The 16,584-nt window shown below is 40.7% G+C and overlaps 2 pseudogenes across 2 annotated transcripts; both read right to left on the bottom strand.

Moving 5' to 3' along the window:
• Positions 1-1,743: 1,743 nt before the first annotated feature.
• On the bottom strand, positions 1,744-10,529 carry LOC307065330 (3-hydroxyisobutyrate dehydrogenase, mitochondrial-like; annotated as a pseudogene). The gene is made up of 3 exons: positions 10,404-10,529; positions 9,672-9,830; positions 1,744-2,780 (listed from the first exon to the last, which is right to left on the bottom strand). The product of its transcript is annotated as a 3-hydroxyisobutyrate dehydrogenase, mitochondrial-like (transcript).
• Positions 10,530-12,689: 2,160 nt separating this feature from the next.
• Positions 12,690-15,176, bottom strand: LOC307065329 (PWWP domain-containing protein 2A-like; annotated as a pseudogene). The gene is made up of 2 exons: positions 14,611-15,176; positions 12,690-14,369 (listed from the first exon to the last, which is right to left on the bottom strand). The product of its transcript is annotated as a PWWP domain-containing protein 2A-like (transcript).
• Positions 15,177-16,584: the final 1,408 nt, after the last annotated feature.

The following is a 16,584-nucleotide window of genomic DNA, read 5'->3' as shown; positions in this document are numbered from 1 at the left end:
AAGTATAATGGTGCACTGAATATGGAAAGGAAGAACCAGTAATGGTTCCTATATATTCATAACGCAAATCAGCATCAAACTAAGGAATAAGCTTCCCCAAGAAGAAGTTGACAGCAAATAGTTTCTTCTCTTAATGAATTGATGAAACAACTTTGAAGTTATCCGTAGCCACTGCTTCTGAAGCAACCAATAGCTTTGTAACTATTAGTTTACTTGTATTAGATTAATTTATATTAGAGTTTATTTAATGCAATTGCTCACAAATTTTAAACCATTTTGTAGAGTAGTGTTCTGTATCTGTTTAAATGAAATGCTTTCCTAAGCTCAAGATCAGTGTTTTTATGTTGTGTAAATTATGAAATTACTGTGGAATATCTGGTAAACTTGATAGGAAACCCCAGATGTCAGCACTTTGCTGGGCAAGATTTAAAGTGGCCCACACCATTACCCTTCATCAGGAGCAGTAGCAGTGCACTAAGTCATAAGGGCATGCCCATCCATTACATTCACCCAGGATAATGTGTGAGAGAATCAAAGGGCAGTCAGACAGGGACCTCTACGCTCAGATTCCACTGCCAAGAAATGGCTTAAGTCAGCTCTTGTTGTTGAAGAAAATAACCCTTTAGGAATCAGACTGAATCCTATTTTAAGTTTTAGAGGAGGAAGGATACTATTTAAACATTGATGAAATGTGGTTCTTTTTTTGTAAATCAGCATAGAAATTTATTTGAATTCAAAATAATATGGTTATATTTAGCATAGTGTAATAATTATCTAAAGCACATATCATCGTTGGCTCTGGAGCAGTTCTAAAGATGTCATTCTTTTGAAGTCAAAAAATATGCAGTAAAAAATGTACAAGGAAGCAAAAATATAAATAAAACAAGTTTGCTGAGTATGGGAAGTTGTTACAAGAGGGGCACACCAAGATAATGTAACAGAGTCCAAATTACATAACATGCAGCAAGGAGTTCTCTTGCTTTAACAACTCCTAGAAAATAAACCAGTAATCTCAATGCAAGAATGTCACCACTGGGTTAACAGGACAAATTTTCTGAGGGACACAGGTAGTAATTCACTGTACTTCCCCTTTCTCTCATACCTTTTCTCACACCAATTTCTTTTCTTTCCTTGAGGATAGATTTTATCCTGTTGAAAAAAATTTTAGTTTTATTTGTAAAGTGGAGTAAATAATATCCTGAGTGAAGTAGGCAGCATTTTAGCTGAAGATGCTCAGGAATGAAACTTTTGAAAAAGGTCAATCAGCTAGCTAGAGAGTAGTTACCATCAGTGGCTTGCAGAAAAAAAAAAAAAATTACAGATCATATGTTTGCTAAATCGATAAAAAGAATAAGCAGTTTAAAATGGGTGAAAAATCCCAGGATTTATTGTGACCTAGACCAGAGGTCCCTAAACATTTTGGAACCAGGGACCGGTTTCCTGGAAGCAAATTTTTCCAGGGATGGGGGGTGGGATGTGTGAGGTTCAGGTGGTAATGTGAGCCATAGGGAGCTGCAGATGAAGCTTAGCTGGCTTGCTTGGGACTCACCTCCTGCTGTGCAGCCCGGTTCCTAAGAGGTTGCGGACTGGTACCCGTCCAAGGTCAAGGGGTTGGGGACCCCTGACCTAGAAACTCAAAAGTAGACAGTTGACGTTGATTAAGCCCATTTTCCTCTGGAGTGAGCCATAAGGGTCTCCAAGACACAGTTTGGTTTCAATAGTGTTCACAGCCAGAGGGCAAACTCAGAATGTCTCCTCCTCTTGCAGAAACTGGGCCACGGATGAGAAGTCTTTTTTTGAGTAGCCCTTCCCGCACATCATCCCTGCAGATCTGATGGGCTTGACTGTCCAGAAGGACTGGGCTCTTCGTGCTGGTAGCAGAGCCTGATGCTAATCCCAGATCCTTAGCCATGAGTGTTGCTCCGAATCTGCCCTGATAGTAATTAGCCGAGGGAACTCCATCCATCACCCCAGGTACAGGATTATAAGTGTCACTTGACCAACATCGTCCTGAGCTCGTAGTTAGGATTTTAGCCAAGAGTTTTGGGTCAAGACCTAACATGAGTCCCAGATTCATAGCTTCAGCAGTTCCAACCCTACTAATAGCTAACAGCAAGTTTTGCAGATCTTCGAAGCCTGGCCAGTCCCAACAGCTCCACGATGCACCACATGGGAGCCCATGCACCACAGCAGCTCAATCCCTCCCATCCTAAATGTGAGGTTGCCAGACCGAGCCATTCCCACACCACCAGAAACAGGGGCATCCGTGAAAACTGCTCCCATTTTCTCAACTTCTTTGGCCAATTCTCTCAAAACCATAGGATCAACAGTACTGGAATCTATTAATAGTGAGTCTTTCTTCACTTTTTTTTGAATTCCATTTGCTCCAGAATAGGCTTCTAGCGCATTGATGCATTGTAATAATTCTGCCAGCTTTTTCGGCTACATCTGCTGCGGAAAACACTACCGGGTTCACCTGCATCTAGAAGCTCTTTGCATGCATCAGGGAACACATCATCAAAAATGAGTGGCCAGCCATGTTTCATGAGCTATTTTGCCATTGGATTCCCCACGTTGCCTACTCCAGTGATTCCAACTGGAGTCTTAGAAGCTATTGACCTAGAACACAACGCTGCAAGCCTGGGCACCGCCGGCTGCTGCGGACGACTCCTGTACCAGAGGCCGGAGGTGGCTCCACGGAGACGGAAGGAGGCTGCCACGCTGCCCGCACCCCTCTTTCCCACGGTGACCTCCTCGACTCCCGGCTCACCCACTGGCTGCTACACGGTGTGTGGTGCGGAGGGCCGGCTCGGCTGTGGCGATTCTTAATACCTCTTTGTTACTAGGCTGCACATACAATTTCACCTAGTGAGCGATTTAACAGAAGGAATTTTTTTCTACGGCATTTTTGTGACACAGCAGATAGAAGCGAGGTCACTATTTCTTTGAAAAACTAAATTAAAAATTTATAGAAAGTCATGATTCATTCTAAAAATATGCTGAGTCAAAGAAACATGAAAATTGATGCGATGGAGGAAGAGCGCTAGACTTCCCTGATGCTCAAATGGACCTTTCTTCTGGTGTCAGAATATGGTTGTGTAACTCCTTTAATCCCAGTGGATTTTCCAAAAATTCCAGAATCTTCAGATTTTGGTAGCCCCTGTTTACTGCCTTTGCCCCCTCCACCCATGTCAAACCCCACTCCCACTCCACTCACATTTATTTTTTACCAGTTGTCTTCCAGGGTGTTTTTCTTTATATAGTTATTGCAACAGTTTGTTAGACTATTGACCCCCAGTGCAAATGCCCCTCCCCCCCAAGTTTTCTCACCCTGTGTAATTTTGTTCCACCTTTACCTGGGCTTGGTCACGTGACTTGCTTTGGCCCAATGGCATATCAAGAGCTGAAGCTTGGAGGGTACTCATGCTTTAGGGCTTGTCCTCATGGAAACCTGACAAGTTAGGAAGCCTGGCTAACCTAGTGGAGACTAGGCACAGGCCACAGCCAGCACCAATGGCCAGACATGTGAAAGCAACCAGCTCCAGTCCAGCAACCAGGTGATGGCAGCCTCAGTAGTCACCTCAGGTGAAAGCAAGATAGATCCAGCCAGGAGATTGCAGCCCATTCTGCTGATTCACAAATTGTGAGGAGATAAAGTCCCTGCTGTTTTAAACCACCAAGCTTAGGAGTAGTTCATCACACAGGAAGAGATATAACTTAACTATCTTCACGGTTAGATTATCTTCTCATTTTATACCATGTTTCCCCTCAAACGACTGTTCCTTTATCCAAGATTCTAGAAAAGAAATAACAACTGATGAGGCTGATAGAGCCTTAACATTTTTTTAAAGTTTTATAAACTTTTTAAATAACTGTTAATAAAATTAATATTTATTTGATCACAAAATTATTTCCTTCAGTTGCCTTAAGAAGTAATGCAGAATTGTACTAAGTTTATAAATGTGGAGGCTCTAAAAATGTGTTATTCCTTGGATTCAAGTCTTAGTGTACTTTATGTGGGCATTCACGTTTGCAAAATGATTCCAGGAAATTTGCAATTTCATTTTACAACTTTGGCCTAAGGAGTCTTATGATATTTTACCTGAGAAAAATAATACATTAATTCCACTTTCAGCTATTAAACCCATGGCTTCCTGTATTTTCTAAATTCCCTATCAGTAAAGAAGACTATGTATAGCGTACAAGACTGTCATGATTAGGAGGAATGTAATACAGAAAGAGCCCGTCAAATTAGGCATTGCCCAGTCATGTCAGTATACTAACGTGGGGAGCCACAGGCAGCTTGAAGCCTGGAAAAGAGACAGATACAATGTAATGATTATCCTAAGGATCCGGATAATGATTCCTATGATTTTGTTTTAAATATTAATGGCAGAGGATTCTGGGGAAATGATGGTGGCTACAGAGAAGATTTTTATCCCTGAATATGCCACCCCTCCCCTAAATACACAACCCCCCAACCCCCCAAAAAAGAAAGAAAAGCATCTAGGATAGCAAGATCAAAAACCCACAGGCAGCATCTACAACAAGGTGTCCACATGAACTGCAACATACAGCCAGGTAAGAACAAATCAACAACAGGAAGAAGACCTACATATGTGTATCCCAAGGTGTGTGGGAGGAAGACGAGGGAAGGACTCTCTCTCTCTCTTTCAGGAGAGCCAAAGGTTACTATGGTTCAAGAACTCCCTGAGATTGAAAAACTCACTGAGAACAGCGGCAGAAACCAGGAGTGAACGTTGCAGGCTCCACTTTGCAGCTGAGTGCAAGAACTTTGAAATGTTCTGAGGATGCCAAGTGTTCTGGGGTCTGTGAAACCTTGACACCTATCAAACCAAAGCACCATTCCAGAACAAATCCCCATACTCAACAAGGACAGCAAAGAGGAGGCTTGGGTTCATGGGAATAGGAGGGCCGAGGAGGAAGATTTTAGAAATTTTAAGGTCATTTTTAAAATTATGTTGTGAAAATAATAGAAGATAGTGAGCCCTGGAGTTGTGAAGCTAGAAATTATATTCTGATCTATGTTTCCCTCCTAAAGTGGAAACTTAGTTCATTTAAAAATGAGTGACAGAAGAGTATTCCATTCACATCCTGTAGAAAATCAGTGAGAAAAAAAAGAAAAAATAAGGGTGAAAAGAAAGTTCCAGCAAATCCTGAAATCGTGTCAGAAAGACACTTCCACAGGACAAACCAGAACAAATGAAATTTATTGCCTGATATTGCGGAAAAGTAAAAGAAATTTTAAAAGGAGTAGAAACTGGTTTTAAGAAAAACATAAAAGAAATTAGAAAAATTCAGAAATGAAGTGATTGGATGGTGGTAGTAGTAAGAGAGGGTACAGAGAAAATATATTGGCCTGAAATTGATATTTGATGAGAATAATTGATGAAAGTTTCTACTTCTTTCTTTTTACTTCTGTAGATGTTTGAAATTTTCCATACTAAAACATGCTTTATAAATGTAGATGGCTTGCAATTTGCTCTTCTGAGCTCTCAGAAGGCAAAAAGCCATTCTTAAATTAGGAGCTTTCTTCTCTAGCCAAGAATTCTAATGATAATTTTGTCCCAACTGGCCAGAGCACTCAGATTGCTCTGAGATCTGTTGGTGGAAAAAAAATCAGCACAAACAATAATGAGGCTCTTTAGTCTTAGAAGAAAACAACAAAGAGCAAAGGCTGGTGCTAGGTCTAGGGCAATAGTGTAATATCAGTATAAGACAAAATATTAGTTTCTTCCAAAATCCACTTGTTACTACTGTGTATACTTTTGCAGCAAAATATCTTTTCTGCATTGTCAGCATTAAAGTAAATTTACTATTTAGGTAGCATTTAAATTATCATATACTCAAAGCCTAGAAATAATCCCCTAGGCTGAAATGACATTAAATCTTATTTTGGCCATTGTAGTGTATTCTCCAGTCCTACTTGCTTTGTCTATAACTGTCCTAAAAAGGTGTGAGGAGATCTGCCAATATTAATGCCAGGATTCAAAATGAGTTCTTTGTAGCTTGCTTCCTTCAGGACCTTCTGCCCTCAGACCCATGTATTTACTTAATGTCTCAGATTATTGTATATGTCAACATCTTTCCAACTAGAAGACAAGCTCCTTTAAGGGCAGTGACTAGTCCCATCAACATCAAATTTACCCCAACACCAGTGCTTTCAAAATGTGTGCTGCTTAGTATATATTTGACCGTAAGAAGTTATAGAAACAATTCTATTCTAACTAAATAATAATGATACTACTACTACTATTTCTACTACTACTGCTAATAAAATGTATGAAATAGAGTATAAATAGGAAAATAAAGATAACGCTGGAAATCCCAGACTATAAAATGAATTTTCCCAAAGCCACTGGCCAATTCATCGACTGTAAACAGTTACTTGTGAATTGGTCAACATTTAAATGCATAATTGAGAGAAGGGTTCAAACATTTTATTACTAAAAAACAAAATTTTTACACCTCCAATTTTTGAGCTCAACTAACCTGTAGTTTTAACAGAAATAGATGAGATTCAAAGTATTCATTCAGGTTCCTAAATGATCCATTCCTGATCTTTCCTTATGAAACTATCAATTATAACTCTAATAATTTGTCAAGGATTCACCAATCTCTACTTCTTTTATGTTCCAAGGTTTGGTATCATTACAAAATCAAGTTCTTTGGCGGAATTTAATAGTTTCAAAATCCCGCACCAATATTATTCACTGGGATAAAATAATATGAAAATTTAAAAAACACTGCCTATGTGCTGAGAAATGATCCTTCAGTGATTCACTCAAGGTGGACTAGCACTCAGGCTACACCTGAGGTAGAATTTGAATTCCAAAGTGGACCTTTAAACCACAGCTCATCTTCTCTTTTTAAAACCATTAGAAATAAGCCTGTTGCTTGACCTTTGAGATTCTGCAAAGAGACTATATTTAGATCTTTTGTCTCTTTTAAGTTCCCTAGTCCCCTTCTCTACTTTCAGAATAGTGATTCCCAGATAAGTACAACGAGTTCAAACAGTGTGGCTAAAGGGGTAGTTAGTCTGCTCTGCAGCCAAGTTACTCACAGAATAAATAAGTTGGCTTTCACAGTTGTTAGTTTCTTCATGGGCTTTGCTTAGAGGGGTCTTAGCTCAAGCAAGAAGCCTGTCAGCAGCCTGAAATAACTCTGTGGAAATCTAATGGCATATATGTAAAATATGTCTATGAAACCTTTTATTCAATCTTAGATGCATAATTTTACTACTTCTTTAGGCCTGGAAAAGTGTATTCAGCTAAAAAAGGACGGAAAAGAAAATGTGTATAATACCTCACGCCTTCCTCACACCCTAGAACCTTATTTTACCCCTGTTTCATCAGAAAATGATGTATACTGTAAGAAACATTTTTTAAATTATTTGATCAAATATTTAAGTGCACTAAGTCTCTGTATTTATTAAAGCAAATATAGTTACCTTTCTGTCCCTTTCTAAAAGAAAGCAAAAGATACAGTTCTTTTTTCTTAAGACTCAGGGTTTATGGATATTAATTATTACACTATATTGACACCCAGACATGTTTATAGGAGGCTTTTGAGACATACAGAGCTATTTATTCCCATACCAAATGGCACTTCTTTTTCCTCTGCCTTCTGCTTGTATTTTTTCTGTTGCGATTATATCCTACTGAGGCTGCTACATGTCTTTGTTTGATTTGAGGTTCTAAAGGTAAGACTGTATATTCTCCTTTTTACAGAATAATAATGGGTTTTATGACTGTTTGCCTTCAGAAGCCTCCTTTTCCACTCATTCTCATTTCATATCTATGGTGAGGTGTCTAAAACAGATGAGTTAGTTCTGAACTGGTGATATATAAATCAATTATTATTTGATTGATATTCAAAGCACCTCCTTCTAAAATAGTGGCCTTCCTGACTGTGGGATGTATGGATGTATATCCATGCCACTCTCTCACTTTGTCACAACTTACCCTTCCCCCTCCCCATATCGTCAAGTCCATTCTCTAGTAGGTCTGTGTCTTTATTCCCATCTTACCCCTAGGTTCTTCATAACCCCTTTTTTTTTTCTTAGATTCCATATATATGTGTCAGCATATGGTATGTGTTTTTCTCTTTCTGACTTACTTCACTCTGTATGACAAACTCTAGGTCCATCCACCTACTACAAATAACTCAATTTCGTTTCTTTTTATGGCTGAGTAATATTCCATTGTATATATGTGCCACATCTTCTTTTTTTTTTTTTGTGGTACGCGGGCCTCTCACTGTTGTGGCCTCTCCCGTTGCGGAGCACAGGCTCCGGACGCGCAGGCTCAGCGGCCATGGCTCACGGGCCTAGCTGCTCCGCGGCATGTGGGATCTTCCCGGACCGGGGCACGAACCCGTGTCCCCTGCATCGGCAGGCGGACTCTCAACCACTGCGCCACCAGGGAAGCCCGAGCCACATCTTCTTTATCCATTCATCCGAAGATGGACATTTAGGTTGTATCTTGAGGCTTTTTCAGATTCCTATTTGTCCTCTCTGATAGGCACATAACACTTCTCCTAGCACAGAGAATTCGTAATGCTTAGAATTTGCACAAAGCTGTTGCTTGAATGAATGTCTTTAAATTCAACAACGTAATGATAATATTTGAATCTGCATTAGTTTCTCATTGTCTACCTACATTTAATATTTCTGTTACTGGGAATATCAATACCTATTTTAACAGGGGTATTAGAACCTCAAAAGTGCTGGCTATTTAAAACAGGCTTTTTCATAATTTTTTTGATAATGATGGTGATTATGATGATGTTGATGAAAATGATGATCATTATCAACAATTTCATCATCACCACCACCATCTAATAAGGTACTACTGATTCAAACTGAGGGGTAAAAAAAACACCGCAAGAAGAAAAGAGTGGATCATAATTACAAGGACTAATAAAAGAGAATCATACATATATTATATACTGAGGTGAAAGAACATGAGATTTACCTTCTGAAGATCAGGATGCCTATTTCTGCTACTTAATGGATAAGTGATCTTGGCTCTGTAATTTAGTCTCTTTAAGTTTGTTTCATTATCTTTAAAATGGGGAAAATAATAATTTCCACCTCTATTCTAAGGATCAAACCACTCTTTTTGAAAGAGTTTTGTAATCTGCATTCAATATACAAATGTCAGCTAATTCTATTACTGAAATTCCTGAAATTCCTTGTCTAAATGCATCAGTAAATATAATTTAATTGCTAGTTCTCTGGAAGCCCCATCTCTTTCGCTAATCGAGGTCAATTTTCTTTTAATATCTCATTAAACAGATTGAGAGTTAATTCCTAGTATGATGTGGACCACTTAGTACCACATATTCTCCAAGAGATTATATTTATTCTTGGCATGTCTCACTCTGATTTCCTGCTTCTGATGAATTCACAGTCTTTGACGTTGACTAGTTTCCTATATCTCTATGCATCGTGTAAACATCTTTACCCTCCAGGACCCCTCACCTTGCTTCATCTCATAAAGCAACAGTAGCATAAGGCTCTTCTGTTAAACAGATTTCTGATGATGATTTGGAGTGGAATTTTAGAGCACACATTAGGTAGAAACTTTAAAATTGAATATCGATCATTACTATTCTTAAAAAAAGAACAGTCGTTAACCTTTCTTTACCCTGATGGATTTTTGGCTGTTCCCGTCTTCTTTAGCGCCCTCTGCTGTCTTCTCCCATCCTTCTCTCCACAGAGATTCTTCTCCTTCAGCTCTGACTCCTCTGCCAGTCCTCTTCTCCTGACCCTCCTGGGGAAGAAGCGCTGTACTTGTTAAACTGCTCTGCAAAGTGAAGGAACTCTTTTGTCAGAACCTATTTAACCAGACTCTACACAGAAGACATTTGCTTTTCAAAACCATGTGAGCCAATTAATGTTTTTGCTTTCAGCTTTTGCCTAAAAGGTAAAAAACTTCTGTCTCGAAATAGATTGTGGCTTTTCTCTTATGTGAACTTGTACAACCTGAAGACAGCTTTTAAACTAATATTTTCATACTTCTTTGCCTGTTTATGTGTTAAATATTTAAGACAAAAAGTACAAATGAGCCTTTCCGTCCTATTCCATAGAGCTTAATTTTGCCTTACTTTTGAAAACATAATACGAGTCAAAATTTATAATAATGTTTTAATTTATTTACTCTTTATTAAGCACTTACTCTGTTCTCTGCTGGCACTGTCGAATAGAATTCTAATGAGGAAGAGCTATGTAATTTTTCAGTGTGTAGTATCCATGTTAAAAGAATCATAAAAGTAATTTTAATAATATTTTAATTCAATATATCCAAGATTTTATCATTTAAACATGTAATCACTATAAAACAATAATGAAACATTTGACATCCTGTTTTTTGTATTACATCTTTATAATCTCTTGTGTATTTATCACCAAATGTCTCAGTTACTTTTATAGCCAGCAATAGCTGGGTGTTGCTGGTGTCTACGCTGTAGCCCAACACTATTTCTAGCACAGGTGACCGCTGCATGTCGTATCTTGTATGATTCTCACAACGGTCTGATTATTGAGGCCATTGACAGATAAGGGAAAGGAAACCCAGAGAAGTTAATTAAGATGTTAAGATGTTAAGAAGTTAATTAAGATTTCTCTGCCTCTGCTGTGAGCAATATTTGAAACCTTAACCACAGCATTTCTTTTCTGGCTTTCATTTTGGTTTCTCCCATCCACCTTATGGTCAGTTTTCAGTTTTTTGTTCGTAGTAATTACACTTTCATTTCTCCGTTTTTTATCTTCGTATTTAGAAGAATCACTTGCACTACTACCTTTTCTAATTTCTTTTTTTTTTTCAGCAACAACACTGTTTTTACACTTGTCACACAAGACTTTCCTGGGTCGTAGTTTAATAGCATTCATTATTGAAGTAGGTTCTTCCCTGTACATTTTTCGTTTGGGTCGCTTAATTTTCCGAGGAGGTGGCTGAGGTATTGATTGGTTATATGTGTCCCTGATAAACATCTGAAGGCCAGAAACTGAATTTAGCCCATGTGACTGCAGAGTTTTTGATCTCAATGTTATGTTCCTACTTCTACACTTACTTAAGCATTATTAACATTTGGCTAAGTCTTTGATAAACTCAGACTTAGGTACCCTTCTTTCTTGTTTTACTGCTTGTGTGAATTTAGTAAAGAATTCTGAATTGACATGTCTGTGGACTAAAATGTTTTGTGGTCAGAATGTTATTATAAGAATGGATTTAGGTTGCATAAGTACAGGCTGTACTTTTGAAATGATGTACCTTAACACTGCCCCAAAGGGATTTTATCTATGCAATTCTTGGCTCTTCTACTGAGTCAATCAAAAAGGGAACTGATTTGTGGGTGGGAAGTGGGATTGAACTCGGTGGAGAGCCTACCACATTTTAGTAATTACTGGTTTCGTGTTAATTTAAGGAATCCAAGTTGCATCTTGTATCATTATTCCTTCCAAGTTACTTATGTTACTTTCTTTATAAAGAAAATAAAAGGTAATATTTGTGAAGCAGTTAACTCTGCTGGCAACAATATTCTTTTCAAAATTTATCTTAATTTTGTTTTTAATGGGTAATTTTTTCAGGAATATTTGTTTATTCTTTCACTAAGAATTCTAAGTAGAATTATTTAACCAGATCATGTAGCTTTTTTTTTTTTTTTTTGGATTTAGTCGATTTACAGCTTGTTTTTTTTTACATTTCAGAGCATTACACAATTACATTTTCTCATTTTCTGACCTGCAAACAGATACCTTATATGGAAATATTTTTTAAAAATTATCAAACTAGGTACATCCAAAATGCAACAATTACATATATGACAATTAATTCACAAAGTGTAATTTACCAGGATGTATCCTAAGAATTTAGGAAGAGCCAGTCAGGAGAAATCTCACCAAATTTAGCAATCACCTATTTACATATCTAAAGACAAACCTATCTAACCTCCCAAACCAGAAGTCTGAAAGTTTTTCTTAAGTCCCCACTGGACAAGAGAGAGAGAGATTGATTCAGACCTAGCCAGCCTTGACAGTCTTAATCCCAAATACTGGGCTATTTCCCCAGTGTGCAATTCAACAGCAAGCATCTCAGTTTGTCAAACATCTAACTATCAAACTCCCGTGCCATTATGCACATAGAAAGGCTAAGTGTTCATTAATTAAAAAACAAGTAGTCATTAAATATCCTCACTATTCCCCCTAGCTCACCAGCCCTTACTATGATCCCAGATATGCAACCTGTGTCACATAGTGACAGGCTATATTTGATACATGTATGTATCTATGCATACACACACATATATTTTACATGTGTGTATATACGTATACACATACACACAGTACTAGGTGCAAATGGCAATTAACAGTCCCTGCAAAAATTCATTTTCAGTTGAGGCTATGGCTCCTATGCCTTGGGGTGGTTTTAGACTGCAAAACTGAAAAATACTAAAATCTCACTTCCTTAAGACAAAATTTGATTGCTTGTTCAGTTTAAGCTTCTCAGTCTAAAAATGGCTGTAAGGTTAAGTATAAAAAAGCAGCCAACTGAGTGCAAGTTCTCTCTCCAATTTGGCCAACCTATCTCATAGAAGTTACCCCTAACTAGACTACAAAATCTGTGGGGCCTTCCAAGGGTTCTTGCCTAACTTACTGTCCATGTTCACATTTCAAACTGTGTCAACAGAGCCCGCACTTCAGGGGTCAGCTGTTTGGCAGCCTTAGCTGCCTCTGTGATAGCCTTGCGATACAGGCCCTTTCCCTTCTTATTAAAGCGTGAATGGAAGTTTTCTAAAAAGGGGGAGAGTTGTGAAAGAGCCAGGAAAGATGTTGTTGGAGACCCGAACCATGATATACGGGCCTCCTGTCGGACTAAAAGGCCGTTATCTTTCCGGCTCACGGTTATAGTAAGAATACGGGCTGGCCACCAGGGGAAGCCATATACCTTGGCCCAAACAATGTCCCCTACACATACGGTCCTGCCATCTGGTGTGACGCACTTAGAGACGTTTTTGGAAAAGACTTTCATTTTCAAGGAATTACTGAGCTTTTTCTCTTCCTTTGAAGAGCAGGAAGTAGAGGATGTGGAAGGTGCATGCATACAGCCTGGAGGAAAGTCAAAGCTTCCAGAAGAACTACACTCAGAGTTGGAGGATTTCAAATCATCTGTGCTATCAATGCTACACACTGAAGCACTGGAAGGTCAGATTTCTTTTGATTTAGGGTCATGTAAACAGAGACATTGCTTTTGCTGCCCTTTTTGCCCAGTGTCTGTGGTTCATCCTGCTCACCAGGCACAAGCACTTCAGTTGTGTCCTGAACCTCACTGCTGGCCTCTTCAGGGCCTTTGGAGGGACTCTGATTTTCTGAAGGGGCCTCACCTGCTGAGCAGGTAGAGGTGCAGCAGGACTGGGGCTTTGGTGCCATCTTGCTGCTCCGCCTTTTCTCCAGTCCTGTCTTCAGAGAAGAGTCATTTTCTTCATTCCTGTACCTCTGTGGTTTTAAATGAACCCGGGGTGGAAGGGAACCTGAGCTAGGATTCTGGTATCGACGTGTGAAATGGACTTTTGAATGTGCATTTTTGGACGTAGAGGTTTCACTTTGCTTCTTCTGTGCCTTTTCTTTGGCAATTTTCAGCACTTCCTGAGCTTTTGCATGATCCATGTTCTTATTCTGGAGCACTTTTTTAGTACTTAACTGAGCTTTTGATGTATTTGCCTGAGCAGAAACTTTGACTCCTCTGCCTCTGCTGTGAGCAATATTTGAAACCTTAACCACAGCATTTCTTTTCTGGCTTTCATTTTGGTTTTTCCCATCCACCTTATGGTCAGTTTTCAGTTTTTTGTTCACAGTAATTACACTTTCATTTCTCCGTTTTTTATCTTCATATTTAGAAGAGTCACTTGCACTACTACCTTTTCTAATTTCTTTTTTTCAGCAACGACACTGTTTTTACACTTGTCACACAAGACTTGCCTGGGTCGTAGTTTAATAGCATTCGTTATTGAAGTAGGTTCTTCCCTGTACATTTTTCGTTTGGGTCGCTTAATTTTCCGAGGAGGTGGCTGAGGTATTGATTGGTTATATGTGTCCCTGATAAACAAAGCGGGAGGATAAGGTGCTCCTTCATGGAAGAGAGGTGGTGGTTTGGAAGTCCACAGGCTTTCGGCCAAGCTCAGCTCAGGAGGCGGGACAGGAGAAGGGTCTCGGGCACAACACCATTCACTTCACGCTTGACATCGGTCCCTTCTTGGAATGTATTATTTTGGAGCTGCATGGCTTCAGGTTTATCCTTATATTCCCTTCTGGGAAATACTGTCACAGGGATCCCATGGGGCCCAAACTATATGTTAGTCTTTAAATTCTTTATCAATTCAATCATCCAGCACTTAATGCTGATCTCGTGCTCAACAAGATTCAAATCTGACATTTTGTGATTCCTCCCATGATGAAGTGGACTCCACTGTTGCCAGGGCCTGGCCAACCAAGGCAAAACATTTAAGACCACTACTCACTGCTTCACCAGAATGGCTGTATATTTTTCCCACCAAAAGTAGGGCTATTGCACCATACGTTTCATGATCTCTTTTGGACAGATCCATGAGGACCCCGGAGAAAAGCTTCTCCCCGAGGCGGAACGACAGGACGAGCGCGTCCTCAATGATGTGGTCCAGCGTGACCCGCACCTCCGAGCCGGGGATCAGTTGCAACACCGCGGAGTCCCCGCCCGCCGGCGGCACGAGCGCCGGGGCTGAGGGCTGGGGCAGCGGCGGTTCCCGGCGCTCCTCGGGAGCCGCGGGCTCCGCGGGCGGCGATGCAGGGGAAGGTGAAAGGCCAGGCCCTTCCGATGGCGCGGCTGCCGCCGGCTCCACCACCCGGGCGGGCAGCTTCTCCTCAGGCTGCAGCTCCGACCCTGACGCCTCCGGGCTGCGGGCTAGCTCCCGCGGCGGCGGCGGCGGCAACAGTGGCTCGTCGACTGCTGCCCGTCGGCCTCGCCGTCCGGCACAGATGCTTCAGTGGCCGTGACTGGGAGGGGGTCAGTGCCGGCCTCGCTACCGGGAATGGGCTCCATCTCCGTCTCAGCCTCGCCGGCGCCCGCCTCCCCGGGGGACGCTGCCGTCGCTGCCGTCTCTGCAGCCACGGCCGCCATTTTCTTCCTGGCTTCTCCCTCCTCCAACTCAGTCGGCGGCGGCGGCGGCGGCGGCGGCGGCGGCGGCGGCGGCGGCGGCGGCGGCGGCGGCGGCGGCGGCGGCGGCGGCGGCGGCGGCGGCGGCGGCGGCGGCGGCGGCGCTGCTTGGTTCTCTCAGATCACGTAGCTTTATTTGCAGTCACTTTTTTGCATATAAGGTGTCAAGAATATTTCAAACAGAAACCTCATACATTTTTACTAGCATTCTATTGAAGTGACTATCATGGAGAACCTTCTCCCCAGGCTACAAATGAGAAGTGGAGGCTGTGTGATGTTCCCCATGTTGGAGGCTCTTGATGGTGGAACTGATGGAGAACTTCAACCGGGTTCGATCAGTGGTCATTGCCTAAGCAGCCCTTTTCTAGTAAACTGTTCTCTCTGGATTTCCTGGAGTTCATTTAGTTGCATCATGCCCATGGATATGTTGTGCGCCTTTGTATATTTTCAGCGTAACACTGGGAGAGATGCTGAAAGTCAGAGTGACAGTCATACATCTCTTGCACTGACTGCCCGCATGAGGGATGTAGCAGAGAGAAAGTCCTGTGTAGTTTACAGAAGATGGAGTAAATTCCATATGTTCCTTACGCAGGCAGTCTTTGTGTACACAGTCAGGGCTTTCCCAGTGCCTATATTTAATTTCCACACAAAGTATGGGCTTTTCTAAAACCCTCACCACATTTTACTGTGTGCATAATTCAGAATATTTTCCTTTATGAATCACACATTGAGAAAAAGTGTTCTACCCACATGAACTATTAATTTTTTTATTTACTGAGGACCAATTGTTTTTTCTTTTTTCATTCTTCTTTACTTTCTTTTTCTCTTTTTTCTTTTTTTTAACAAATTCACATTCAAGTTTCAGCTTAAACCAATCAATAAAAAGAGTAGATTGATTCTGCCACTGCCTTCCCTCTGTCACTAGCCTCCCAACCTTGACATTCTTCTTTTGTCTGGGACTGCCACTCAACTAGTGGTAGGGGGATCCTATGTTATCTGTAGGTAACAAATATCTCTCAGGTCTCAGAGGCCCAACTCTAGAAACCCAAGAAAGTAAGATTGCCCAAATCTTCTTCTTTGGCCAGGCTTATCAGTCTAGAAATTGGTTGCATACAAATCGAGTACCCAGTACACACCCCGATCTGATGAGCTTTGGCTAAGGGGCAATTTTGTACAAAGAGTCGGGGTGAAGATGCAGACAGTTGACCTCAGACAGTGGCAGCTGGTGGACAGATACGGTTCCTGGTCTCTCTCTTTCAAACCTATAATTTGATTTATCTTCTCTCTCTGTCTCTTCCCACACAGTGAACGTAACTTGTAATTTGTTCAGCAATGGCATTGCTTTAGACATTTTCCACTGTTTGTTTTGCAA

Source organism: Hyperoodon ampullatus (genome assembly GCF_949752795.1).
Source record: "Hyperoodon ampullatus genome assembly, chromosome: 17".
Taxonomy (NCBI): domain Eukaryota; kingdom Metazoa; phylum Chordata; class Mammalia; order Artiodactyla; family Ziphiidae; genus Hyperoodon; species Hyperoodon ampullatus.
This window is presented reverse-complemented; position numbering and strand designations above follow the sequence as displayed.